Genomic DNA, 27,276 nt, shown 5'->3' on the forward strand with positions numbered 1-27,276 from the left:
GAGGCTGAGAAAACACTCCCAGAACTTTGACAGTGTTCCCGTGCCTCTGTTGGATAGGAGTTATGTCTCTCGTCTGTATTCCTTGGTTGTCCAACAAACTGTGACCTCTGCCGCCAGTGTTTTCAGATGCTAATTTTTTTAATAGTTCCGCAGCAAGGGCCTTCTGGTACTGCCCCATTTTTGTAGACCTGTCCGCCTCAAGTATAAGATATAAAGTTCTTCTTGTAGCATGGATCTAGAAGTGTCACCGACCAGTAATGACTGTCACCCAAAATTTTGAGAACGCGAGGGTCACGGGAAAGGCAGCGCAACATTAACTCAGCCATGCGTGCCAGACTGCTGACAGGCAAGACTTCCGTGTCCTCACCAAGAGGATGACTGACCATGTTCTCCTCCTCCTCCCCCTCCCTGTCCTCAGGCCATCCACGCTGAACAGACGGTATGACAGTTGCGCAGGTAGTACAGTCATTAGCGCATGAAACTAGCTCCTGTTCTTCCTCCTCCTCCTCCTCTTCCTCATTGTCACCCAATCCACGTTGGGATGAGATGAGGCTGGGCTGTAGGTAATCCCCCTGTATGGTTCCTTGCTCCATCTCATCGTGCTCCGTCTGCAATGCATCCTCTTTGATTGTGAGCAGAGAGCGTTTCAGAAGACAAAGAAGCGGGATGGTGATGCTAATTATGGTGTCATCGCCGCTCACCATCTTGATGGAGTCCTCAAAGTTTTGGAGGATGGAACATATGTCTGACATCCATGTCCACTCCAGAGGTCTTATGTGTGGAGTCTGAACTGAATACCGACGGCCTTGTTGATGCTGGTACTCAACAACTGCCCTCTTCTGCTCACAAATCCTTCCCAACATCTGCAGTGTAGAGTTCCAAAGCGTGGGGATAACATACACCAGCTGGAAGCTGCAAACGCTGCTGAAGCACGGCAAGAGTAGCGAAAGCTGTAGCTGACTTTCTAAAATGGGAACACAGGCGGTGTACTTTCACAAGCAGATCGGGCTGCTCTGGGTAGGTTTTGAGAAACCGCTGAACCACGAGGTTAAGCACATGGGCCAGGCATGATATGTGTGTGACCACGCCTCCTGACGAAGCAGGAAGGTGAAATGCGCATCGAGGCTATTGCATGGGTCCCAAGCTCACTCTGCTCCATCTATTATAATGAAACAAGGTAATTCCTTTTCCTTTTAAATTCTCTTAGTCATTAATTGGGACATATTAGAGATAGGACAGGACAGGATCGGGCTGCGCTTATTTTCTGACAGATTGGGGACATAGCCAACTAATAATAATATTCCAGTGTACTCCTTGGTCCAATATAACTACTAGGATACCTTGCTTATATGATTGGGGACCCAGTGTGTCTCTCTATTTCTTTCACTATGGTAGATATTCCATCATCCTCTCCATAGTGTTGTCGCAGTATCTTCTCATTTCAAACCTTTTTACATTATCTTTTGTGCTGTATATTTATATTATATTAAATAAAATTTAATACTTTTTTATAAAACTGACCCCACAGTTTTTCCGAATTCCTGCTTGCTCTCAATAATGAAGATCTATTATTATCTATTGAGTTATATAGATTTGGGAATTCTTTGCTCTTGGGTTTATGGTCCATGTGTGAGATGGAGGCTGAGAAGGAGGAGGAGGCTGAGGAGGATGAGGAGCAGAAGCTGTAGACTGTGGGGGCAACCCTGATTGACCTAGGGCCCTAAATCCTTAGCATTGGGAGGATGTGTTCCATTCCAAGGTCCGACTGGGTCCCGGCTGCCACAATGTTAACCAGGGTGCCGTCAGCAAGATGTACCATCCCAGCCCAGAAGCACTTGTCCATGTTGAGGGCACGGCTAATGTTGTGGGACACGTGCTTGTGTAATGCGGGGATGGCACACCACGAGAAATAGTAGCGGCTGGGGACCGAGTACCGAGGGATGGCCACCGCCATCATTTTGTGGAAGACTTCCGTCTCCACGAGCCTAAAAGGCAAAATTTTGAGCGCATGCAGTCGAAAAATGGAGGAATTTAGTAGTGTGGCCTGTGGAGCGTTGGCTGCTTATTTGTGCTTGCGTTCCAATGACTGGGGTATGGACAACTGAACGCTGCGCTGGGACAAGGACGTGCTTGCTGATGCTGCTAGTTGAGAGTGTGCAACGACAGGTGCAGAGCAGGAGGCATCTTCGAATGCACTATGAACGGGATTGGCTGATGCTCGCCTGGCAGGTGGTGCAAATGGCCTTTTTGGGGTTAACGGCAGAGTCTATAAAAAACAATCAGACTCGGGAAGACCTAACAGTTGTACTGGCAACTTCCGTCGTGTTGGTGTAACGGAGAACGGTTGCCCGCCTTCTGTCTGCGGCCACCGCACTGCTTCTTACTTCTTGTTGGGATGCTCTGCCTCTCTCCCCCTGTGTGCTGCTGTCCTTGCTCTGCATGTCCTCCTCCAAGGTTGGGTCAGTTATTATATCATCCACCTCGTCTTCCACTTCCGCACCCTGGTCCTCCTCCTGACTTTTTGGCAATTGCGTCTCATCATCGTCCACCTCTTGTGACACTTTCCCACTGTTGCCTTCGTATGACTGTGCCTGCTCAAATATTTGAGCATTGCTACATGCGATCTCCTCTTGCCCCGCTTCAAGTGGACCAGGCCAGAGGCCTCAATCTATAAATGGAAAAGTGAACAGCTCTTCGGAGTGTCCAAGTGTGGGATCAGTTGTCTCTGGGAACTCAGCATGGTGGGAGGAAGGAGGATCAGGGTGAGGAATATGCAGTCCAGACTCACAGATACTGAGACTTGACCGTTTGGAAGACAATGTGGTGGTGGTGGTGGCTAAGTGACTGGAAGCAATATCTGCTATCCAACCAATACCCTTTTCACACTGCTCTGTGTTCAATAGTAGTGTACTGCAGTCCCCTAATAACTGGGACAGGAAGGTCGAGCGAGAAGATGTGGGTGTTTGTTGTGGCACAATTTCAGCTTGCCCACGGCCTCGACCTCTGCATGCACCAACACCATCACGTTCAGTTCCCTGTCCCTTGCCACGTGCCTTGCCCATTTTAAATGGAGGACAATATCTTCCACACTCACTACAAATGGCTGAATTTGGAGCGAACTTATATGTGATTTGTGTGACCGACAAACTAAAGTTTTAAATAGCTGGCCTGTAGGTAACTATTTTTAACAGTGACCTCGTGTCAATAACTTCACTGACATACTGAAACAAAATTTCAATGGAGGCCAGAAATGGCAGAATTTTCAGCGCAATTATATGTGATCCATGTGACGGACAAACCACAGTTTTAAATATCTGGCCTGTAGATAACTATTTGTAACAGCGACGACCTCGTGTCAATAATTTCACTGATACACTGCAACAAAATTTCAATGGAGGCCAAAAATGGCAATATTTTCAGCGCAATTATATGTGATCCGTGTGACGGACAAACCACAGTTTTAAATAGCTGGTCTGTAGGTAACTATTTTTAACAGCGCCGACCTCGTGTCAATAAGTTTGCTGACACACTGCAAAAAAATTTCAATGGAGGCAAGAAATGGCAATATTTTCAGCGCAATTATATGTGATCCGTGTGACGGACAAACCAGTCTTTAATAGCTGGATTTTTAGCTCTGTAATATGGAAAGGACCTGGCTGTATTCTGCAGTGCCAACAAGCAAATGGCGCAGAAAAAAGGTGTTCTCTAGATTGCTTTTTAAGCAAATAATCAGGATTAAGATAATAAAAAAATTATTCATGGCCCCTGATACCTGGGCATATTTCTACAAATATCTGTAAAAGCACCAGCAGACAGAACTGGAATGGACCCTCTTGCTATGTGCACTGCAGTCTGCTATATACCCTGCCTGAAATTGAGCTTCTGAACAGGTGATGTCGGTGGGTGGCTACTTTCTCCTTATGCCTTAAAAGTTTTTCCATTTCAACATTGTATTATGCTATGAGTAAGGATATACGTATCCGAAACGCGTAAGCCTCTGTACGCTTTTATTGCACTATGGTCTCATGTTTTTAATTTTTTAAAAAAAAAGGCTATTTTTTAAGTCAATTTCACGAGTTGGTGGGTAACTACCCTTTCATCACTGCCTAATGTCTCCTAGATGGGAATCTTTACAATCCGAGCACCGTGCCTCATGACAAAGTGGATCGAGCAGGCTGAACCAGGTGAGCTGAAATATTTTTTCTACATTACTATATACCCTGCCTGCCTGCCTAGCACTGATATCTCTGCAGCTGGATTAGTCCTCAGAAGTAGGTATGAGCGAACATTTCAATGTTCGGCTCGGAAAAGTTCGCCGAACAAATTGATATTCGCCGAATTTTTTCACCAAATGTTCGTCGAACATTTCCGAATCTCATAGGAGTCAATAAGGGGACCAAAAAAATGAATTTACAACACCTAGAAAAGGGACCAAAAGCTGCCAAAACATATCAAATTAGGTCTAGACACCAGGGAAGTGTAATCAATTGACCCAGAGCACAAGTACTATAATTATTATCACTGTGACAGTGACATTTATTCAGTTGCGCTTTACATGTCAATAGGGGTCACCGACTGGTACAACAGGAGAGAGAACCCTGCCTGCGAGGGCGCACTTTCACGGACGTGATTTGTGGAACCACTGTGCCATGGACCCCGGAGAGCCTGGAGGGGCGTGACTAAGCGAGCACCGGACTCTTCACGAAGTGGTATCAATGTCATCAGACTGCAAGTAGTTTAACGCAGACCCATACCTGTTCCACTACAGCCAACCGAGGAGATGCAGACTCAATCGGAAGTGTTTACATTTAAAAAAATAGGGCCTAAGACCTCCATTTCCATGGCCAACAGATTGGAGATGGTGGAGTTCAACCTCTTAGCTTTGTCATGTGTAGAATGAAACAATCTTTTACTTGACCACAACAGCGGGATTGAGGGCTGGCTGCAGTGCTGAGAGAGGGCAGAGTACGGTGAAACGGACAAACCGATAGACCGTGAGTGAGGTGCAGGCAGAGATGTTACGGTGGATTGAGAAAGGTGTAGTGTGCTCAGAGAAACAAACACAGCAGGCATGTCCGCTTCACTTACAGCTGATGGGCTGTCACTCAGCCTAACTGCAGCGGGTATACAGCTGGTTCTGTCGGACACCTGTGTGACACAACTTGGCACGGTAGCAGAGGAGGAGGCAAAAGCAGCAGAGGTATTTGATGGGGCGGCTGATGGTTGTTTATTGAAAATCAATTTAGAGTTTATCATATTTGTTTACCCGTTTGGGGAGAATAATATCTGCAAAGGAGGCCTAAACCAGTTCCACTACAGCCAACCCAATAGATGGAGACCCAATCAGGATTCCCCACATTTAAAAAAATGACGTCAGCAAAGTGGCATCAATTTCACTATTGTACAAATAGTGTAAATAAGACCCACACCTCTTCCAGTACAGCCAACCCAGGAGATGGAGACCTAACCAGGAGTGTTCACATTGCCCTAAATGAGGGCCTAACAACACCGAAGTGGCATCAATGTCATCAGCCTACAAGTAGTTTAACACAGATGTAAACCTGTCCCACTACAGCGAACCCAATGGATGGAGACACAATCAGAATTCTCCACTTTTCCCAAAATTAGGGCCTAAAACCTGCAGCAGCAGAAGAAAGAGCAGGCACAGAAGCCATATCACAGACTGCAATTTCAAGAGATCAATGCAGCACACTCAAAATGACAACATCGCCTACTCTGTACAGGTTGCAATTGGGGTACAAAAGTCCTTGGAGATCCATAACTTGTTCATCTTGATGAAAGTTAGGTGGTCTACACTTTCAGGGGACAGCCGGGTGCGCTTATCCATCAAGACACTACCAACAGCGCTGAAAACACGTTCAGAGAGAACGCTGGCTGCCGGGCATGATAAAACCTCCAAGAAATGAGAAGCGAGCTCAGGCCATTCATCCATTTTTGAAGATCAAACTGTAAAAGGGTCCAAACCCTCGCTGATTGTATTGATAGTGAACTCTAGATACTCCTGCACCATCCTCTCCAGTCGTTCTCCACGTGTCAGACTTGTACTCTGTTGTTCTGGTGCCTCCCAGAAATAGCTTCTGCCACTTACTCTGCTGCTGCTAATGTTTTGGCGTTGACGAACTGACGTGGCGGAGGTTGAAAGACTACAGCTGCGATGTACACTGTATGCCTCACTGTTATCTTGTGGAAAACGTCTATTAAGGTTGCTTAAAAGCTTGTTTCGATACTCCAACATAAGCGTGTCCCTTTCCAGGGCGGGAAGCTTCTGGCAAAATTGACTCTTATAACGTGGATCTAACAGAGTGGCAACCCAGTAGTAAGCATTATTTCAAATCCTAACTATACGGGGATCATGTTGCAGATAGTGCATCAAGAAGGCACTCATATGTCGGGCTCTTCCAGGAGGTCCAAAGCCAGGCTGTATTGTGGGCTGCGTAACACTGATGCTTGTTTCCTCTGTCCCCTCCTGCCAACCACGTTCAAACGAGAGGGGATGATTATTCTCTTCATCCTCTGACAGCTGCTCACCCATCACCTCTTCCTCCTCCATTAGTTCCTCGGCTCTTGCACCTTCACTAACAGTTTGCTTGGTATCACCAAACCCCCTCGATTGCTGTGTGACGACAGTCTGGAAATTTGAGACATTGGTATCCCTTCTGCATCCTCCTCTTCTTCTGGGGCCACCACCTCCTGCCGCAAGTTATTCAAAGTTTGCTCCAGCATGTATATGATCGGAAAAGTGATGCTGATGATGGCATCGTCATCAATAACCAGTTTAGTAGCCAACTCAAAACCGTGCAGAAGGGTGCAGAGGTCCTTAATCTGTTCCCACTTCGCAAACATGATATGCCCCAAGTCTGTACTGCGTTGCACCAAGCTATACATCATGACATACTGCGTCAGAGCTCATTGCTGTTGGCACAGTCGCTGCAACATGTACAGAGTGGTAGAGTAGGTTCGCACCATTATCGCACTAGGCCTTCCCTGGCTCTAGGTTCAGCGGAGACAGCCATTGCTCAAACTCAGCCTGGAGAGCTGCCCACAACTCTTCACCTGTATGACTGTGATCTCCAAGGCATATTAATTTGAAGACTGCCTGATTATGGTGAGCCCTGACTGTGTAGTACGGAGGTGGTGTGTATTTGCTCTGCACCCTTGGAACGCGTGTCTCGTTAAGGCAGAGGTTGAGTGCGCAGGTGAAGGCCCTAGAGGAGGTGGAGGACGCAGAAGCAGCGGAGGAAGTGTGAAATACAGAGGTATGTTCTGCAAGCCTTGGGGATTCCAAGATTTGTGGAGCAGCCCCTTCCCCGCCTGCCCCCACAGCCACCAGAGTCACCCAGTGCCCAGTCAACGAGATGTAACACCCTTGGCTATGCTTACTCGTCCAGGTGTCTGTGGTGAAATGCACCATGGCACACGTAGATTTAGACAAGTAACGGGTGATGTTGTCTGTGACATACTGGTGTAACGCAGGCACAGCTTTCTTAGAGAAGTAATGGCGACTGGGAAACTGGTGCTGGGGGACTGCGACCGCCATCAATTTTTGGAAACCGTCTGTATCTACAAGGCGGAAAGGCAGCTTTTCCGTGGCCAACAGTTTGGAGATGGTGGAGTTCAATCTCTTAGCTTTGTCATGTGTAGAATGAAACAATCTTTTATGTGATCACAACTGTGGGACCAAGGGTTGGCTAAGGTGCTGAGAGAGGGCGGAGTATGGTGAACTGGAAAATCTGGTGGAGAGTGAGTGAGATGCAGATGCTACGGTGGATTGAGAAACATGCGGGGTGCTTGGTGAAACAAACACAGCAGGTGTGTTTGCTTCCGTTACAGCTGAACGGCTGTCACTCAGCCTGACTGGAGCGGGTAAAGAACCAGAATTTCTGCGATGGGAGATCTGCGTGACAATACTTGGCATGGCAATAAAGGAGGAGGAAGAAGCAGTGGATGCATTTGATGGGGCAGCTGATGGTTGTTGAGGTGCACTGGTCCGCATTTCAGTGCGGTAAGATTCCCAGCGTAAAGAATGTTGTTTGAGCATGTGAACGTTCATGCATGCAGTAGTCAAATTATTGCAGTTTTTCCCTCTATTGAGTTTTTTATCGCAAAGTTTGCAGATCACGTGAGTTGGCTCATCCTTCGCAGTGACAAAAAAGGCCCATGCTAGGCAACCCTTGCTGCCCCTGCGAGCTGCAGACCAGTAACCGCTGCTGGCCAAAGCCAGGGTTGTGGCTAAGGATGCAGTGCTCCTCGTGCAAATGTAACCACCTCGTCTTCCTCCTCCAACTCCTCAGATGAGCTACTCGGCTGTGTGACTCTGGGCTCACACCAAGTAGGATCCTCAACCTCGTCATCATCCAATGTGCTATCCCATTACTCGCCCTCAGAGTGGCCCCTCTCCTGTTGTTGCTCTGACAGAACAGTACAGTCAGCATGAACCTCAGGTATCTGAGTCTCATTGGGATCACCTCCCTCCCCTGCGGTTAACGTCTGGTGATGAGGGTCAGGAACCTGCCCGGACCCTACTTCGTCCTGCCCCGAATCCAAGCTAAAAAAATTTTGGCCTTTGATGCAGATGCTTTCCTCTCGTTGACTCTGTGACTGTTTGGAGTACACTTCTGATGCCCATAGTGTAAAATGGGTGAAGAGTTCTACAGACTCGGCCATCTGTGGTTCGCTACAGTCAGTTGGGCAGTTGGCCAGTTGTGACGCGGCGGGAAGCATGGGTAATTGGGGAGCCACCTCTGTGGACTGTACTGCGTGTGATCTTGAGGTGGAGGAAGAAGAGGAAAGGGCACTGGAAGCACAGCTTGCCATCCACTGGAGCACGTGCTCTATCTGGGCCTTATCAACAAGGCATATCGCTGTGTGACTGCCAAAGGAAAGAAGTGCAGTAGGCCGTCCACTAACATAAGTTGTCTGTTGTCTTTAGATAGGACCTGTTTGTGTTGGTTCACTAGTGCTTTCACTAACATTACCACGTACCCCTTGATCATCAAGCCCTCTCTTTTTCCCACTCATGTTGGTCAGATACAGTGGTAGGAGCACTCAATTAACTAAAGAAAATATGTTTTTTTCCTGTGCAATAGCACAGCACACACCTGAATATCAGTGACACTAAATGACAAAGTAAGATATGGCCTGCCGTATAACGTTACTAACAGACAAAAGAAATTTGTTAGTGTGCATGAAGCCGATAAAACCTACAAGATATTCTCCAAACAATTTCAAACTGAGATGTCCCATGCTGTATTACTTTAGGAACAAAAGAAATTTTTTTTTTGAATGTGGATGAGGCCAGTATGACATAGAATATATGCTCCAAAATAGTTCAAACTCCGATCTAGCCAGCTGTATCACTTTACTCAGAGCAAAAAATATTTTTGGGTTACTCTGCATAAGCTCTGTGTCCAGCTGACTTTGACCGCCACTGACATAGCACTACATGACTTTTGGCACAGGAAAAAATATTTTTTAAACTTGGCCTAGTAAGAGAAGTTTTTTTTTTTTTTACTGTGAAACCAGGACAAGTTCATCGCCACTAAAATAGGATCTGCTTTTTAGCAGACTGGATCAACTTTGCCACAGTAAAAAACCTTTGGTGGACTCTGCCTGTCAACAAAAATATATATAGGTTTGACTGTGCGTACAAGCTGAATTTGACCGCCACTGACGTAGTAGCTGACTTATAGAACTGTATGAGTTTTGGCACAGGAAAAAATATTTTTTGAACTGGACGTAGCAAGAGAAAAAATTTATTTTTTACTCTGAAACCACCTGAAGTTCCACTCCACTAAAATAGTATCTGACACTAAAAAAACTTTAGTGCACACAGCTTTCAATATCACAATAGCAACAGAAAAAACAACAGATTTAGTTCTCTGCAATAAGAAGCTCTGCAGACTGTGCAGAGCAAAATTTCAACTCCACTAAATGAAAAGTTGCACTACGCTTGCTTGATCACATTAGCAAGTGCAAAAGAAAATTCAAGGTATACTGAGCTCTATACCAGCGGTACACAGCACTATTGTATGGCATGGGCCCTCTGCTTCTGTCAGAATCTCAGCACTTGCACAAGAACACCAAAAATGTGCTGCACCAGCGGTTGCAGAGGTACACAGGCCAGGAATTATCTACACGGTCTGACTACCACACAAGCGCCCATCTATCTAGCTAAAATCTCTCATTACACAGGAGAACACTGAGCAGCCTCTGTCTCCAGCAGTGACATGGATATAATGGCGCTGAGGGAACATGGCCACTTTTTATATTGAGAGGACATGTGATTTCTGCAGCCAATTGCAGAAGCCCTTATGTCTGGACAGTGTAGATGCTTCCTGCGCCAAGATTGGCTGGCCGCGCATTCCTCAGTTAAAGATACCGCCCACAGGAAAAAAAAAAACAGTGCGCCGCTGATCTGACCTGTTCTAAGCTCTCCACAGCCCCCACACTCACCTGGCACATGTCACCGCTCATCATACACTTGCACTATGATAACAAAACTGTTCAAAACGCCGTGGCTGCCCTGTATTCGCGGTCCCACGCAAAATCGTCGAACTTTTCCAATTTTAAGAAAATTTGCTTGCCTTTGAAATCCAAATGTGCCATATTTGTGCCAAATTGGAAACTTTTGAACATTCGCCGAACAAATTCGCTCAACGCTACACAGGACTGTTAGTTGAGATGGATATGTAGAGAATCTTGTAGAATACCTACACTAACAGTGACAGCCACAGATCTGCCTGGTCTGTTACAGCTTTCAAGTAGTGATGAGCGAGCATGCTTGCTACTGCTCGGTGCTCACCCGAGCATCTCACTGCTCGAGATGCTCGGCGCTCGCCGATTATTTCCGGGGTTGCTCGGCTGGAGCTCGGGTCCCCTCCCTGCAGGTTTGGCGCTCTTTACAGAGCCAATGAACATGCAGGGATGGCCTGACACTCACTGTAATGCCACAGCCTTGTTGGTTGTGGCATTACAGCGCTGGCTGGCCACACAGGGTCATCAGGTCTATATCAGACCTGGCGCCGCCATGCTCGTCACAGTCTACTCCGCAATCAGACAGTGTAGGGAGAGGTGCTGCTGAGCTAGGGAGAGATCTGCTTGTTTATTAGGTAGTGGAGGTAGAACAGAAGTATATTACACATATCCATCTCAACAAACAGTCCTTCTGAGGACTAATCCATCTGCAGAGCTATCAGGCAGGCAGTGTATATAGGCAGGCAGGCTGTGTATATAGCAGACTGCAGTGCATAAAGCTCAAGAGGCTCCGTTCCAGTTCTGTCTGCTGCTGCTGTTAGACATTTCTAGACATAGGCCCAGGTCTCAGGGGCCAGGAATAATGTTTTTTTTGGAACTTAATCCTCATTATTTGTTAAAAAATCAATCCAGAGAACACCACTTTTCTGCGCCATTTGCTTGTTGACACTGTAGAATACAGCCAGGTCCTTTCCATATTACAGAGCTAAAAATCCAGTTATTTAAAACTGTGGTTTGTCCGTCACACGGATCACATATAATTGCACAGAAAATATTGCCATTTCTGGCCCCCATTAAAGATTTGTTTCAGTGTGTCAACAAAGTTCTTCACACCGGTTTGCTGTTCAAAATAGTTATCTACAAGCCAGCTATTTAAAACTGTGTTTTCTCCGTCACATGGATCACATATACGTTTTCAGAAAATACTGCCATTTCTGGCCTCCATTAAAAATTTGCTTCAGTGTGTCAGTGAAGCTATTGACACTAATTTGCTGTTCAAAACAGATACCTACAGGCCAGCTATTTAAAACTGTGGTTTGTCCGTCATCACGTATAACTTTGCTCCAAATTCAGCCATTTGTAGTGAGCGTGGAAAATATTGTCCTCCATTTAAAATGGGCAAGGCACGTGGCAAGGGACGGGGAACTGGACGTGATGGTGATGGTGCATGCAGAGGCCAAGGCAGTGGGCAAGCTGAAATTGAGCCACAACAAACACCCACATCTTCTCGCTCGACCTTCCTGTCGCAATTATTAGGGGACCGCAGAACACCACTATTGAACACAAAGCAGTGTTAAAAGGTTATTGGTTGGACAGCAGATAATGCTTCCAGTCACTTAGCCACCACCACTTCCACACGGTCAAGTATCGGTAGCCATGAGTCTGGACGGCATATTCCTCACCCTGAACCTCCTTTCTCCCACCATGCCGAGTGCCCAGAGACAACTGATCTCACACTGAGCTGTTCACTTTTTCATTTATAGATTCGGGCCTCTAGGCCGGTCCACTTGAAGCGGGGCAAGAGGAGATCACATGTAGCGATGCCCAAATATTTGAGCAGCCACGGTCATATGAAGGCGACGGTGGGAAAGTGTCACAAGAGGTGGACGATGATGAGACACAATTGCCAGAAAGTCAGGAGGAGGACCAGAGTGCGGAAGTGGAAGACGAGGTGGGGGATGATAAAGTAACTGACCCAACCTGGCAGGAGGACATGCAGAGCGAGGACAGCAGCACACGGGGGGGGGGGGGTGGCAGAGCACCCCTAGAGGCATGAAGAAGCAATGTGGTGGCCGCAGACAGAAGGCGGGCATCCGTTCCCCATAACACCAACATGAAGGAAGTTGCCAGTACAACTGTAAGGTCTTCCCGAGTCTGGTTGCTTTTTAAAGACTCTGCGGATAACCCCTAAAAGCCCATTTGCACCACCTGCCGGGCCAGTGTGTCACCCCAGGCCTGGGTGCCACAAATCTTAAAGGCTGTGTCTGAGAGCAGGAGGGAGGTTCCCTGGCCAGGGACAATTAGCATACAGCACCTCCAGTCCCAGGCCAGTAGGGGGAGCTGGCTGCCCCTATAAAAGCTGGAACTGAGGGCAGGGTTAGAGAGAACTGGACGACCTAGCTCAGGACAGAGACTAGTCCCAGAGGAAGAGGGACAGTTCAGCTGTAGCCAAGGAGTCTGTGAGGCAGAGGAGAAGCTGCGAGCCAGGGACAGAGGCGACGAGAGCCGGTCCTGGCTGAGAGAATCACTACCGGACATTGGAGTCCGAGGCAGTCAGGGTTGCAAGCCCTGCAGCAGATAACCAACCCGCAAGGGATTTCACGTTCCTTGGCCTAGGAAGCCTGGAGGCTCCGCCACACAGAGGGACCAGTACAGCACGGAGAGGCAAAAGGTACCTAAGGCCCGAGTCGCAAGCCATACAGGCGAAGTACACGGCCAGCTCAGGGATGTGGGCTATCACACCACGAAAAGGGGGATAGTCAGCAAGGGCAGAGAGAGAACGGTAGGCCTTCACACTCACCCTGACCAGTGGGGCTTGCCCGAATGCTCTCAGACACCCAGGCCCTTTCCTACCTTGTACTCCTGTTGGGTCATTAGTACTAACTACAATAAAGACCCTGGACTGTTTGAAGCAGACTCTGAACCCTTATTATAGTGACCTGCACCATCACCACCAGCATCCTATTACACTGCCCTGAGGCTACACTCTTTCCATGGGGAGTTATCCTATCCCTGTGCTGCACACCAACATCAGCCTCAGCGGTCTGCCTTGCAGCGGCGGTCATCCCTGACCGCAATCCACGGGTGGCGTAGTCGGACATTCAAAAACCCTACAAATAGACTGCCACAGCATTTGGTCTGACCACCCTGAGCCACGGGATCGGGTTGCCACTGCTACCCCCATCATCGCACTAAAGCCCAGTTCCGGGTGCCCCACGGCCCAGGGGGCGAGTCAGCTTTGGCGTAGTCGGCAGGATTGTGAACAACCCACCACAAACGGGTATTGCGTGACTGAAAAAGACTTTGTACGTACCTTAAAAAGAGGTTTCCCGCCATCCGGAGCCATTTCCCGCCATCTTCAGCCGTTTCCCGCCATCCTCAGCCGTTTTCCCGCCATCGGGCGCCATCTTCGGGACGCCGCGCGGGAAGAAGAGGGGCATGGACGTCCAAACTGCGCGAGACCTGAAGCCCAGCCCTGTGCACCGACGCTGCGCAAGGTCCTGGAAGGAGAGAGAGCGACGCTGACGTCACCAGGACGCGACGCAAGGTCCTCGCCCGGAGCAGCACCAGCGGAGCCGCGGCCTACAGAAGAGGATCGCCGGAAGGTAGGCCATGGTTAACTAGGGGGGAGGAAGATGACGGACACGGAGGGACCTTCTAACACCAGCGTGGCTGCAGCAGCGGTGATGCCGTTCTCCATGCCCTACATCCCCGGAGTGGCCTGGCTGCCCCAATACTCAGGGGAATCCCATACATTAACTGACTTTAAGGAAAGACTGCACAGTTTATTTAAAGTTTATCCCCTGACAGAAGAACAGAAAGTGAGCATTCTGATGGGGCAGCTAACCGGTGCAGCCCAGCGGGAAGTGAAATCATGGTCAGATGAGGAGAAAAGGACTGTAAAGGACATTCTGACCCGGCTGCGGGGTACCTTTGACACCCGTACCTCAGCAGAAATCAAAATGCGGTTCTATGGCTGTAAGCAGCGGGCCCAAGATAGCATCAGAGACTATGCCTTGAACCTGCAAGAAGCTCTGGGAGCAATTAAGCAAGCTGACCCTGGCAGCATGCAGGATCCAGATAAACGGTTGACTGATCAGTTCATAGAAGGTCTGCTGACCAGCGCCCATAGAACCCAGCTGCGCCTTATGGCCCTACAGAACCCCGATCTGACTTTTGCGCAGTTCAAGGATAGGGCCATTCGGGTGCTTCGAGAACCCGCACCAGGTGGCGCTGTAGCTTCCCGGTGCCCTGCCATCACTTACCACCAGGGGGCGGCGTCCTACCCCACAGACCTTGTGGGGGCTGATGCACAGGCCCTAAATCCATCCCAGCCTGCGAACCTGCACCATCAAGTCCAGGAGCTAACAAAGAGTGTGGCTGCACTGACCAGGACCGTACAGTCGTTGCAGGTGGAACCGTCAAGACCAATCAAGCTGGCTTCCAGTCCGGAGGATGTCCCGTGGCGTCGACAGAGGAGGATCCCGTCGTTCCGAGGAAGGCCCGCCGATCGTTACACTGAGGATGGACAGCCGATTTGCCGCCATTGCAGTCAGCTAGGACACATAGCAAGGTACTGTACTTTAAATGGGTCTGACCTGAGGCAGAGGGCCAACCCGCAGGCGTAAGGTCATCAGGCCCGTCTAATTGGCGTGATAAGTACGTGGGGGGACGCCCGGTCTTACCTGTAGTGCTGGACGGTATCCCCATGAGTGCACTGCTGGACACCGGGTCCCAAGTGACTACCATCCCCTACGTACTTTTCGAGCGCTACTGGAGTGACACGGATATAACCCATTATCCAGACGATGACTTAAGTATCATCGCCTGGGAGTGATCATTGTGGACATTGACCGTCGTGAAAGTCACCCTAAAATAACCTTGGGTACTAATGTGATTGAAAACTGTCTTTCAGAAGTAATTGTGATTATGCAGCAGGTGGCGATGAATGCGAGCTCCAGCCAACAGAGGGTCCTCCAGAAAGAGATAAGAGCCCTGATGAGACGGCAACAGGTAGAACTGTCTGGTGGTGAAATCGGTAGCGTGAGGATGAGCGACCCGTTCCCCATTGCCATGCCTCCCAAAAGCGAAATGATGATCTGGTGTCGGACTGCAATCGGGTTAAGAGGGAGAGACTACCAAGCCATGGTAGAACCCGTGTACTCAGACAGCAGGCCCACCATTTTGACAGCCCGGGGGGTGGTTGATGTCCGCCATGGAATGATGCCCGTCCGGATCTTAAACATCGGGGAAAGGGAAGTACACTTGCCCCGGTACGCTACACTAGCCAAATTGTTTGCCGTCGAGCACAATGCTATCAGGGTCGTGGAACCCTTGCCTCCATCTCCACCAGTGGAGGATAATGGCTCCAAGAAACACAAGGAGGACTGGTGCCAGAAACTCCACGTGGGTGCTGACTTCCTCGCACCAAAAACAAGGAGTCTACCGGGTGGTTCAGGAGTACGAGAGAATCTTTAGTAAGCACCCGCTAGACATCGGCAGGGTGAAAGGGGTAGAACACCACATCCCCACGGGGAGCCACCCACCAATAAAAGAGAGACACAGACCTGTACCCCCTGCACATTATCAGAACGCAAAGGGCATGCTGAGAGAAATGAAAGAAGCGGCGGTCATTAGAGATAGCTGTAGACCCTGGGCATCCCCCTTGGTTCTGGTAAAAATGTGAATGTGCGTGGACTATAGACAAATCAATCGTATCACCCATAAAGACGTGTACCCGTTACCTAGGATAGAGGAGTCTTTAGCAGCTCTAAAATCAGCTAATTTCTTCTCTACTTTGGACCTTACTAGCGGGTACTGGCAGGTTCCTGTGGCAGAGGCTGACAAGGAGAAGACCGCCTTCACCACCCCGATGAGATTGAGCGAATTCAACTGTATGCCCTTCGGGCTCTGCAACGCACCAGGGACCTTCCAGAGGCTGATGGAATGCTGTCTAGGGCACCGAAACTTCGAGACGGTCCTACTTTACCTGGACGACGTGATCGTCTATTCGAAGACCTACGAGGACCATCTAAAACACCTGGCAGAGGTGTTCGAAGCCCTGGCAGGCTATGGCCTGAAGGTGAAACCATCAAAGTGTCACCTGTTGAAACCGAAGGTCCAGTACCTAGGGCACGTGGTGAGTGCAGAAGGAGTAGCCCCTGACCCCGGCAAGGTCACAGTAATCAAGAGTTGGCCAAGCCCCTCAAACATCAAAGAAGTGAGGCAGTTCCTCGGGTTGGTAGGCTACTACCGAAGGTTCATCCCCGGGTTCACTAAGATGGCAGCTCCAATGCAGGACCTCCTGATAGGTCAATCCAAATCCAGAAGTCAAAAGCCACCCTTCAAGTGGGACAAGCCGGAAGAGGAGTCCTTCCGCCAGTTGAAGATGGCCCTCACGGGGGATGAGATCCTGGCCTACCCCGATTATGGCCAGCCTTTTATCCTCCACACAGACGCCAGTAATGTGGGGCTAGGAGCCGTACTGTCCCAAAACCAACAGGGCAGAGAAAGGGTGATCGCGTATGGTAGCCGGAAGCTGAGGCCCACTGAAAGAAACCCGGAGAATTACAGCTCCTTCAAGCTAGAATTCTTGGCAGTGGTGTGGGCCGTCACAGAACGGTTTAAGCATTACCTGGCCTCCGCCAAGTTCACCGTGTACACGGAAACAACCCGTTGACACACCTGGACAATGCAAGACTAGGTGCCCTAGAACAGCGGTGGATGTCCCGGCTTTCCAATTATGATTTCACCATCAAATACCGGGCAGGCAGAACCAACGCCAACGCAGATGCCCTATCAAGAATGCCCCACCTACCTGAAGGAGAAGAAGACTCAGAAGAGCTGGAGGAAGTAGAGCTCCCTGCGTTCCACCGGTATGGGGCCAATCAGTATTCTCACCGGGTAAGAGATAAAGACCTAACCACCGTCATGTTCAACCCCTTACCCCACCATGGCTGGGCTGAAACGCAAGATAGTGACCCTGCAGTTCGCCTGGTGAAAGACCTGTTAACCCAGGCAGATGCTAGCCCTGGTCCGGACTCTCCAGAGGAAGCCAAGCAGTTATGGAAGGAGAAAAGCAGGCTATTCCTCTACGAAGGTAAGCTGTGCAGAAGGCTTGTCAACCACAGGGCGCACGAGCTGACCTGGCAAGTAGTGGTCCCGAGACGGGATGCAGCAATGGTCCTGGAGGCCTACTATGACAGAGCGGGACTCTTCGGGTGGAAGAAACTGGAGTTCCTGCTGAGAGAGCGGTTCTACTGAATCGGTATGAGAGGGGCCATAGAGAAGTGGAGCAGGGACTGCGGCCCATGCCACCTCAGAAGGAAGGACCATATCAGCCAGAAGACACCCTTGAGGCCCATCGTCACCAGGCAGCCGCTTGAGCTGGTAGCTCTGGACCACGTGAAACTGGCTCTAAGCCGGTCGGGCTACGTCTATACCCTGACAATAGTAGACCACTATTCCCGGTTCCTGGTGGTGGTTCCTGTTAAAGACTTGACAGCCCAAACAGCGGCCAGAGCCTTCCAACAACACTTCTGCCATCCACACGGGTATCCGGAACAGGTCTTGACAGATCAAGGTCCAGCGTTTGAGGTGGAAGTCTTCCAGGAGTTCTGCAACCTCTACGGCTGTAGGAAGATTCGGACAATGCCTTACCACCCGCAAACCAACGGGCTGTGTGAGAAAATGAACAATATCATCATTGATATCCTCAAGACGTTGCCCCTGGAAGAACGCAGCCTGTGGCCGGAGAAGCTGCCAGACCTGATTGACTTGTACAACCATATCCCGGTGAATGCTACAAATTGCACCCCGGCTTACCTGATGCGAGCGAGACCAGGTAAGCTGCTGATAGACCTGGAGATGGGAGTCCTGACACCCGAGGACACCTCCCCAGACGCGGACTGGGATACGGAACGGCGGCTACAGTACAAGAAGGTACAGGAGAGTGTGGAGAGGAGTCTGGCTCAAGCGAGAGAAAAGCAAGAGAGGCTCTTCAACCAACACGCCCCTGCTGGTCCCCTGGAACCTGGTGAGCAGAGTCCAAGTGAAGATCAAGATGACCTTGAACCCGCAGAGGACAAGGAAGAAATGATCAGCACAGTTCTCGGAGAGTTCCCCCAGACCTGGACTCGGATGAATGACGCGATAGTGGTACCCGTCCTACACTTCCTTCAGCCTACCCAGCAGGAGCCTACAGAAGAACAAGAAGAACAAGCAGACCCAGAAGCAGAAGAACCCTTGCCAGCAGCCAAGGAGTGTCAACCCTCTGCTGACAGTGAGCCTGCCATGCCTGCAGTAAGCCAAAGGATCCGCAGACAGTTGCCTGCCCTGCCTGTAAACCCAGCTAGTAGCTGTACCCTAAATGCTAGTGTGGAAAACCAGGTTAGACCACCACCAGACAGTGGGTTACGTAGGTCAACCCGGAGCACTAGGGGTCAAATACCAGCTCGCTGGAAGATCTAAATGCACAGTGTATATATTTAATGTTTTATGTTTGTACCCTGGTTATTAATACTGTTTTCCAGATTTTCATAGTGACAAATGGACTAAAAGGTTATGAACTTTGAGTAACCGGGACTTCCTTGTAAATATGTTCGGAGCCTAACCAAAGGAAAGAATAAAGACTGTCAAGGACTCGGGGCAAGGCCAGACCCCACCTGGTTAAGGCTCCCGTTGTGTGGGTGAAATGGACACCCGGTCACAGACCACACTGTGACCTAAAGAACTCAATATGTGGTGTTGTTTGTTATTTCTTTCCCTGTAGTGTTTATGGTCATGTATTTATACCCTGTTTGTTTTTGGCCAAAAAGGCTTAGTCCCGGAGTACTAAATTTTACTAGGGGGGAATGTGTCACCCCAGACCTGGGTGCCACAAATATTAAAGGCTGTGTCTGAGAGCAGGAGGGAGGTGCCCTGGCCAGGGACAATTAGAATACAGCACCTCCTGTCCCAGGCCAGTAGGGGAAGCTGGCTGCCCCTATAAAAGCTGGAACTGAGGGCAGGGTTAGAGAGAACTGGACGACCTAGCTCAGGACAGAGACTAGTCCCAGAGGAAGAGGGACAGTTCAGCTGTAGCCAAGGAGTCTGTGAGGCAGAGGAGAAGCTGCAAGCTAGGGACAGAGGCGACGAGAGCCGGTCCTGGCTGAGAGAATCACTACCGGACATTGGAGTCCGAGTCTGTCAGGGTTGCAAGCCCTGTAGCAGATAACCAACCCGCAAGGGATTTCAGGTTCCTTGGCCTAGGAAGCCTGGAGGCTCCGCCACACAGAGGGACCTGTACAGTACGGAGAGGCAAAAGGTACCTAAGGCCCGAGTCGCAAGCCATACAGGCGAAGTACACGGCCAGCTCAGGGACGTGGGCTATCACACCACGAAAAGGGGGATAGTCAGCAAGGGCAGAGAGAGAACGGTAGGCCTTCACACTCACCCTGACCAGTGGGGCTTGCCCGAATGATCTCAGACACCCAGGCCCATTCCTACCTTGTACTCCTGTTGGGTCATTAGTACTAACTACAATAAAGACCCTGGACTGTTTGAAGCAGACTCTGAACCCTTATTATAGCGACCTGCACCATCACCCCCAGCATCCTATTACACTGCCCTGGGGCTACACTCTTCTCGTGGGGAGTTATCCTATCCCTGTGCTGCACACCAACATCAGCCTCAGTGGTCTGCCTTGCAGCGCCGGTCATCCCTGACCGCAATCCACAGGTGGCGTAGTCGGACATTCAAAAACCCTACAAATAGACTGCCACAGCATTTGGTCTGACCACCCTGAGCCACGGGATCGGGTTGCCACTACTACACCCATCATCGCACTAAAGCCCAATTCCGGGTGCCCCACGGCCCAGGGGGCAAGTCACCAGCATCAGCAGGGGTAGCAAAACTACGAGTCTGACCACCACCAGCATGATCAAGCACATGGCAGCAAAGCACCCAACTTTGTGGGTCGAACCCCAGGGTCCAGGAACAGTGTCTGCGGGTGGCACCACTGCTTCTTCTGCTGTTGTGTATGCAAGCCAATCCCCTGTCCATGGTGCATGCGAAGATGCCTCCTGCCCTGCACCTGTCGTTGCACACTCTCAAGTAGCAGCATCAGGAAGCACGTCCATGTCCTTGTCCCAGCACAGCGTTCAGTTGTCCATACCCCAGTCCTTGGAACGCAAGCGCAAATACGCAGCCAATGACCCACAGGCCACACTGCTAAATTGCCAGATTTAGCTACTGCTTGCACTTGAAATGTTGCCTTTTAGGCTCGTGGAGACGGAAGCATTCCGCAACCTGATGTCCCTCGGTACTAGGGTCCCCAGCTTCCACTATTTCTCCCACTGTGCCGTCCCCACATTACACAAGCACGTGTCCCAAAACATTAGTCATGCCCTCAACAATGCAGTTACAGGGAAAGTCCACTTAACCATGCACACGTGCACCAGTGCTTGTGGGCAGGGACGGAGCATCTCGCTGACAGCATACTAGGTTAACATAGTGGAAACCGGAACCAAGTCGGACCTTGGGACGGAACACTTCCTCCAGACGCCAATGATTGCGGAGCCTAGGTCAATCAGGGTTGCCCCCACAGTCTACAGCTACTGCACCTCATCCTCCTCAGCCTCCTCTTCAGTCTCCATCTCCAAAATGACCACATCAGTCACAAGCTGGAAGAACTGCAGCACTGCCTCGGCCAAGTGGCAACCGGCTGTGCTGGAGCTAATATGCTTAGGTAACAAACCGCACAAAGCTGAAGAGTTGTGGACAGCTCTGAAAGAGCAGGCCGATCTGTGGCTTACATCGCTGAACCTACAGTCAGGCATGGTCGTGTGTGACAATGGCCGGAACCAGGTGGTGGCTCTGAGGCGAGGCAAGCTCACACACGTACCATGCCTACCCAGAGCTGCCGGATCTGGTTGTTAAAGTACACCGTCTGTGTGCACATTTTAGAAAGTCAACTACAGCTTCCGCCGCCCTTGCCGTGTTTCAGCAGGATTTGCAGCTTCCGGTTCACAGACTGGTGTGTGATGTCCCCACGCGTTGGAGCTGTACACTGCAGATGTTGGGAAGGATTTGTGAGCAGATGAGGGCAGTTGTTGAGTACCAGCATCAACAAGGCCGTCGGTATTCAGTTCAGACTCCACACATAAGACCTCAGGAGTATACATGGATGTCAGACATATGTATCATCCTCCAAAACTTTGAGGACTCCACCAAGATGGTGAGTGCCATAATTAGCGTCACCATCCCGCTTCTCTGTCTTCTGAAACGCTCTCTGCTCACAATCAAAGAGGATGCGTTGCAGGCGTAGCACGATGAGATGGAGAAAGGAACCATACAGAGTGATTACACACAGCCCAGCCTCATCTAATCCCAACATTTATTGGGTGACAATGAGGAAGAGGAGGAAGAACAGGAGCTAGTTTCATGCGCTATAGACGGTACTACCTGCACAACTGTCATACCGCCTGCTCAGCGTGGATGGCCTGAGGACAGAGAGGAAGACGAGTGCATGGTCAGTCGTCCTCTTGCTGAGGACACGGAAGTCTTGCCTGTTAGCAGTCTGGCACGCATGGCTGAGTTTGTTACACTGCCTTTCCTGTGACCCTCGCATTCTCAAAATTTTGGGTGACAGTCATTACTGGTTGGTGACACTTCTAGACCCACACTACAAGGAGAACTTTATATCTCTTATTCCTGAGTTGGACAGGTCTACAAAAATGGGGCAGTACCAGAAGGCCCTTGTTGCGGAACTATTAAAAAAATTCCCATCTGAAAACGCTGGCGGCAGAGGTCACAGTTCTTTGGACAACCAAGGACTACAGGTGAGAGAGACACAACTCCAATCCAACAAAGGCAGGGGAACACTGTCAAAGTTCTGGGAGAATTTTCTTAGCCCCTCCCATCACACAGACCCTGAGACGCGGGGTACTATCACAAGGAGTGCAAAGTTTGGGAAGATGCTGAGGCAGTACCTTGCCGACCGTACCAACGTCCTCCGTGATTCCTCTGTGCCTTATAATTGTTGGGTATTGAAGCTGGATACGTGGCATGAACTGGCTCTCGACGCCTTGGAGGTCCTGGGCTGCCCTGCCGCTAGCATTTTATTTGAACAAGTTTTTAGTGCCGCTGGTGGAATTATAACTGATAAGCGCATCCGCCTGTCAACTGAAAATGCTGACAGGCTTACCCTTATAAAAATGAACAAGGGCTGGATTGGGCCAGACTTCTCAACACTACTGAATGATAGCAACGTAACATAAACTCAAATCCAGTGTCTTTTTTTGGGAGGTGTAATCCCATGCACCTTTTCGCACCCACACATGGGTATATGCTTCCTGACTTTGGCTATTTGCTCTTGTCCTCCTCCTTCTCCTCATCCTCATCCTCCACCACCATATCACCCGGGTGACCGTGGTCTGTGATGCAACACCCACATAATTTTTTTAAAGGGTGTTTATGATGTCCGTAAATTTTTTTTTTTGTACAGTATGTTCATGTATACTCCCCAGGGGTAAATGTTTGTCAGCCCATACACTTAGTGCATGGGCATTACAAGTATAGGAGATCTGCTCCTTTATAATGGGAACATTTTTTATGAGGCCCTCTGACCTCCACGTCTCTTCCAAGGGGCATTGGGGTGCCTCCAAATTTTTGGCAACCCTTGCATACACTGCATAGGCAAACACAATGGGAAACCCACTTCCTAATAATGGGAATATTGTTTTCAGGAGGTCCTCTGACCTCCACGTCTCTTCCAAGGGGCATTGGAGTGCGTCCAAATTTTTGGCAACCCTTGCATTCACTGCATAAGCAAACACAATGGGAGGTCCACTTCCTAATAATGGGATGCATTCAAATTTTGGGCAGTCCTGCCACTCACTGCATACGCAATAACAGTATAGGAAACCCACTCTTTAGTAATGGGAACAACACAACCTAGCCGGCTGATGGCTCTCTAAGAATAGTGAGGGCCGACTGCTGGCCCTTTAAGAATAGTAAAGGCCGCCTGATGACCCTATAAAAATAGGCTTTGTGATTTTCAGAGTCCCTCCTTCATAAATGAAACACGATGTGTCTGATCATGTCCCACACACCACATGGCCAAATAAAGTTGTAAAATGTTAAAATGACATTTCCCGGTGAATGCATTTGTCACGGTTGAAAGCAATGCAAAAGTGCAAAAACGCTACGTGTGAACATAGCCCAAGGTGTGGAGGAGTATTTTTGTTTTTGGTTATTTATTTTGCCTTATATACAAGTCATTACCCTGGAAAGGATGTTCCTTAACATATTTCCCAGGAAAATCCATTTTGGTTTCGTTTTTGTATGTTTTATTGTGAGTCCGTAAAAGTGGCGTAATACTTCTGACAACATTGTTGACAGCAGTGACCTGGGAGTCAGAAATGCTTCCATGGTCTTCCCCATGCTGTTTCCATGCCATTTGAGCACTGTTCCCATCGATTTGGGCAATTTTTAGGCCCTGTGCAGACCGCCGGGGGAGCCGCCTGAAAAATGCTTGTGTTTCCCATAGACTTACAATGGGCTCGTTGCTCGGGTCGAGCACCCGAGTATTCCAATGTGCTTGACCCGAGCAACAAGCACCCAAGCATTTTAGTGCTCGCTCATCACTAGTGATTACATTTTTTTTACGCTATTTTTCATCCCTTCCTTCTGAATCTATTTAAAATGATTCTTAGCCAATAATTTGCTTGATGTACAAAAATGTGGACTGACAAAGGCATAAAATATATATAAAATATTTTTTCCTACCTCAGGTACTCTCCTCTCCTTCCAAAATTCTTCAGATTGTACTAATCTATAGAGTCCAGAAAGCAACAAGTAAAATTGTTAAAAATAAGTTTGCTCATACTCACAATTGCATGTCAAAACTTCAACACTGTCAATGACCTTTGGAATTTCAATGCCATTATTGGACCTTTCATTAAATGTGAAAAAAATATGTCATCAAGGTTTGCCAAAGTAATGCTTCTAAACAGAGTTGCGAAGTTGAGTGACACACACATATATGCAATGTGTTTAAAAGCAGTGATTGAAGGCAAATATTTTTCAGCACTTTCATATGATAATACATTTGAAAAACACTAAAATATTTTAACACAGAACAATAGATTACGTTACATTGTAGGTAACATGTAGAATGTTGGTAATCTATATAATCTACAGTATAAAAAAACCAGAGTTAAAGTGTTTGATTTGGCTGCAGCACCACCACAGGTGAAATGAAGAATATTGATTTCAATGGAAATTGTTTAAAACTGCCCAAATAATTCATGGATATCCTGGGTCTTCCAGAGGAGCTACTTTCCTATCAGACTAATAGATGGAGGTCCCGCATAAGGGACAACTTTGTATTATTTTCTAATGCATTATTGAATATCAGAAAATTGAGTTACTAAACCAGACAACACCTTTGAAATTTGATAGGATGCCGTTGCCTATCAACTAGGACTTTTAGTACTGTAATAGACAATATACATAAACTCTGTTTGCGCATAGTGACCAAGTAGATTGCGGCATTACATTTTAGGTAAAAAATATAATTGTACCAATACTACCTAGATACATCTGTGCAACTAATATTCTAAGTAGTCCTCCGACCTGGATAAGGTTTATTGATGTCAATTGACTGGTTATAATTATAAACTATAGAAGTCCATATAGAGTCCTATAGAGTTACTGCATCCCTTGAGTTATACAAAAACTTATATTAAATTGAGAAAGGACCCTACGGTAGAATATGGGAGTTTCTGAATATGACTTAAAATGGTGTTAATATGGGGTTGTTAACTAATCAGGAAGCAAAGTTTATTAATGCCTTAGCTCCTAAATTGCAATATTTTACCACTTACCAAAAGTGAATAAATGCAGTGAGGATCCTCCAGGAATGCCAATTATATTGGCCATTGATTGTTTTACATCTACAGTAATATTTCTAGATATGTAGATACACAATTGCAAAGTTGTGTGAAATAAATTCCGGCTTATATCTATAATAGAATCATAGAATGTTAGAGTTGGAAGGGGCCTCCAGGGTCATCATGTCCAACCCCCTGATCAATGCAGGATTCTCTAAACCATCTCAGACAGATGTCTGTCCAGCCTCTGTTTGAAGACTTCCATTGAAGGAAAACTCACCACCTCCAGTGTGTTATGCACACGCCCGGGCTGACTGGTGTGTGCGTGTTTAGTGATCCCACTGGACCATGAACCGGAGAGTGCCTGGAGGGGCTTAAATAAGTATCTACCCAATCCGACCAAGGTCGCACGACGGCTAACGACGCCAGTGCACCAGGGAGGAACCGAGCAGAGGGACCAGGTGCTACTCCAGGTCAGACCCCGGACACGGCTGTTGACCCACACCGGAGAATACAGGAACAGGCAGGTTAGGCTGGCACACTGACTGGTGGGCATAGGCAGGCACGGCAGGTATGCAGACAGGCGAGCACTGGTAACCATGACTGGTATGCAGGCAGGGAGTACTGGCAAGGACGGCTGGGGTGCCGACAGGGAGGCATAAGCAGGTTGGAGCACAGGCTGGATAAGGTCCAGTACAGACTGGGACTCAGGAACAGAACCGCAGATGCAGTAGACAAGCAGAGCAGAGCAAGACCGCCGGAGCGGTGAACAAGAGCAGAGTAGGGCAAGGCCGCCGGAGCGGTGAGCAAGAGCAGAGCAGGGCGAGATCGCCTGGAGTGGTGAGCAAAGGCAGGACAGAGCGAGACCGCTAGGAGCCGTGAGCAAAGGCAGAGCAGAGCGAGACCGCCTGGAGCGGTGAGCAAAGGCAGGGCAGAACGAGAACCGCCGGAGCGGTGAGCAAGACAGAGCAGGCAGGAACCTCCGGAGCGGTGAGCAAGGCAGAGCAGAGAAAAACCGCCGGAGCGGTGAGCAAGGCAGAGCAGGCAGAAACCGCCGGAGCGGTGAGCAAGGCAGAGCAGGCAAGAACCGCCAGAGCGGTGAGCAAGGCAGAGCAGGCTAGAACCGCCGGAGTGGTGAGCAAGGCAGAGCACGCAAGAACCGCCGGAGTGGTGAGCAAGGCAGAGCAGGCAAGAACCGCCGGAGCGGTGAGCAAGGCAGAGCAGGCAAGAACCGCCGGAGCGGTGAGCAAGGCAGAGCAGGCAAGAACCGCCGGAGAGGTGAGCAAGGCAGAGCAGGCAAGTACCGCCGGAGTGGTGAGCAAGGCAGAGCAGGCAAGAACCGCCGGAGCGGTGAGCAAGGCAGAGCAGGCAGGAACCGCTGGAGCGGTGAGCAAGGCAGAGCAGGCAGGAACCGCCGGAGCGGTGAGCAAGGTAGAGCGGGCAGAAACCGCCGGAGCGGTGAGCAAGGCAGGGCAGGCAAGAACCACCGGAGCGGTGAGCAAGGCAGAGCAGGCAAGAACCGCCGGAGCGGTGAGCAATGCAGAGCAGGCAAGAACCGCCGGAGCGGTGAGCAAGGTAGAGCGGGCAAGGACCGCCGGAGCGGTGAGCAAGGCAGAGCAGGCAAGAACCGCCAGAGCAGTGAGCAAGGCAGAGCAGGTAAGAACCGCCGGAGCGGTGAGCAAGGCAGAGCAGGCAAGAACCGCCGGAGTGGTGAGCAAGGCAGAGCAGGTAAGAACCGCCGGAGCGGTGAGCAAGGCAGAGCAGGCTAGAACCGCCGGAGCGGTGAGCAAGGCAGAGCAGGCAAGAACCGCCAGAGCAGTGAGCAAGGCAGAGCAGGCAAGAACCGCCGGAGCGGTGAGCAAGGCAGAGCAGGCAAGAACCGCCGGAGTGGTGAGCAAGGCAGAGCAGG

Source organism: Phyllobates terribilis, unplaced genomic scaffold (genome assembly GCF_046119375.1).
Source record: "Phyllobates terribilis strain yellow unplaced genomic scaffold, ASM4611937v1 Scaffold_5__5_contigs__length_657084704, whole genome shotgun sequence".
In the NCBI taxonomy this organism is placed as follows: domain Eukaryota; kingdom Metazoa; phylum Chordata; class Amphibia; order Anura; family Dendrobatidae; genus Phyllobates; species Phyllobates terribilis.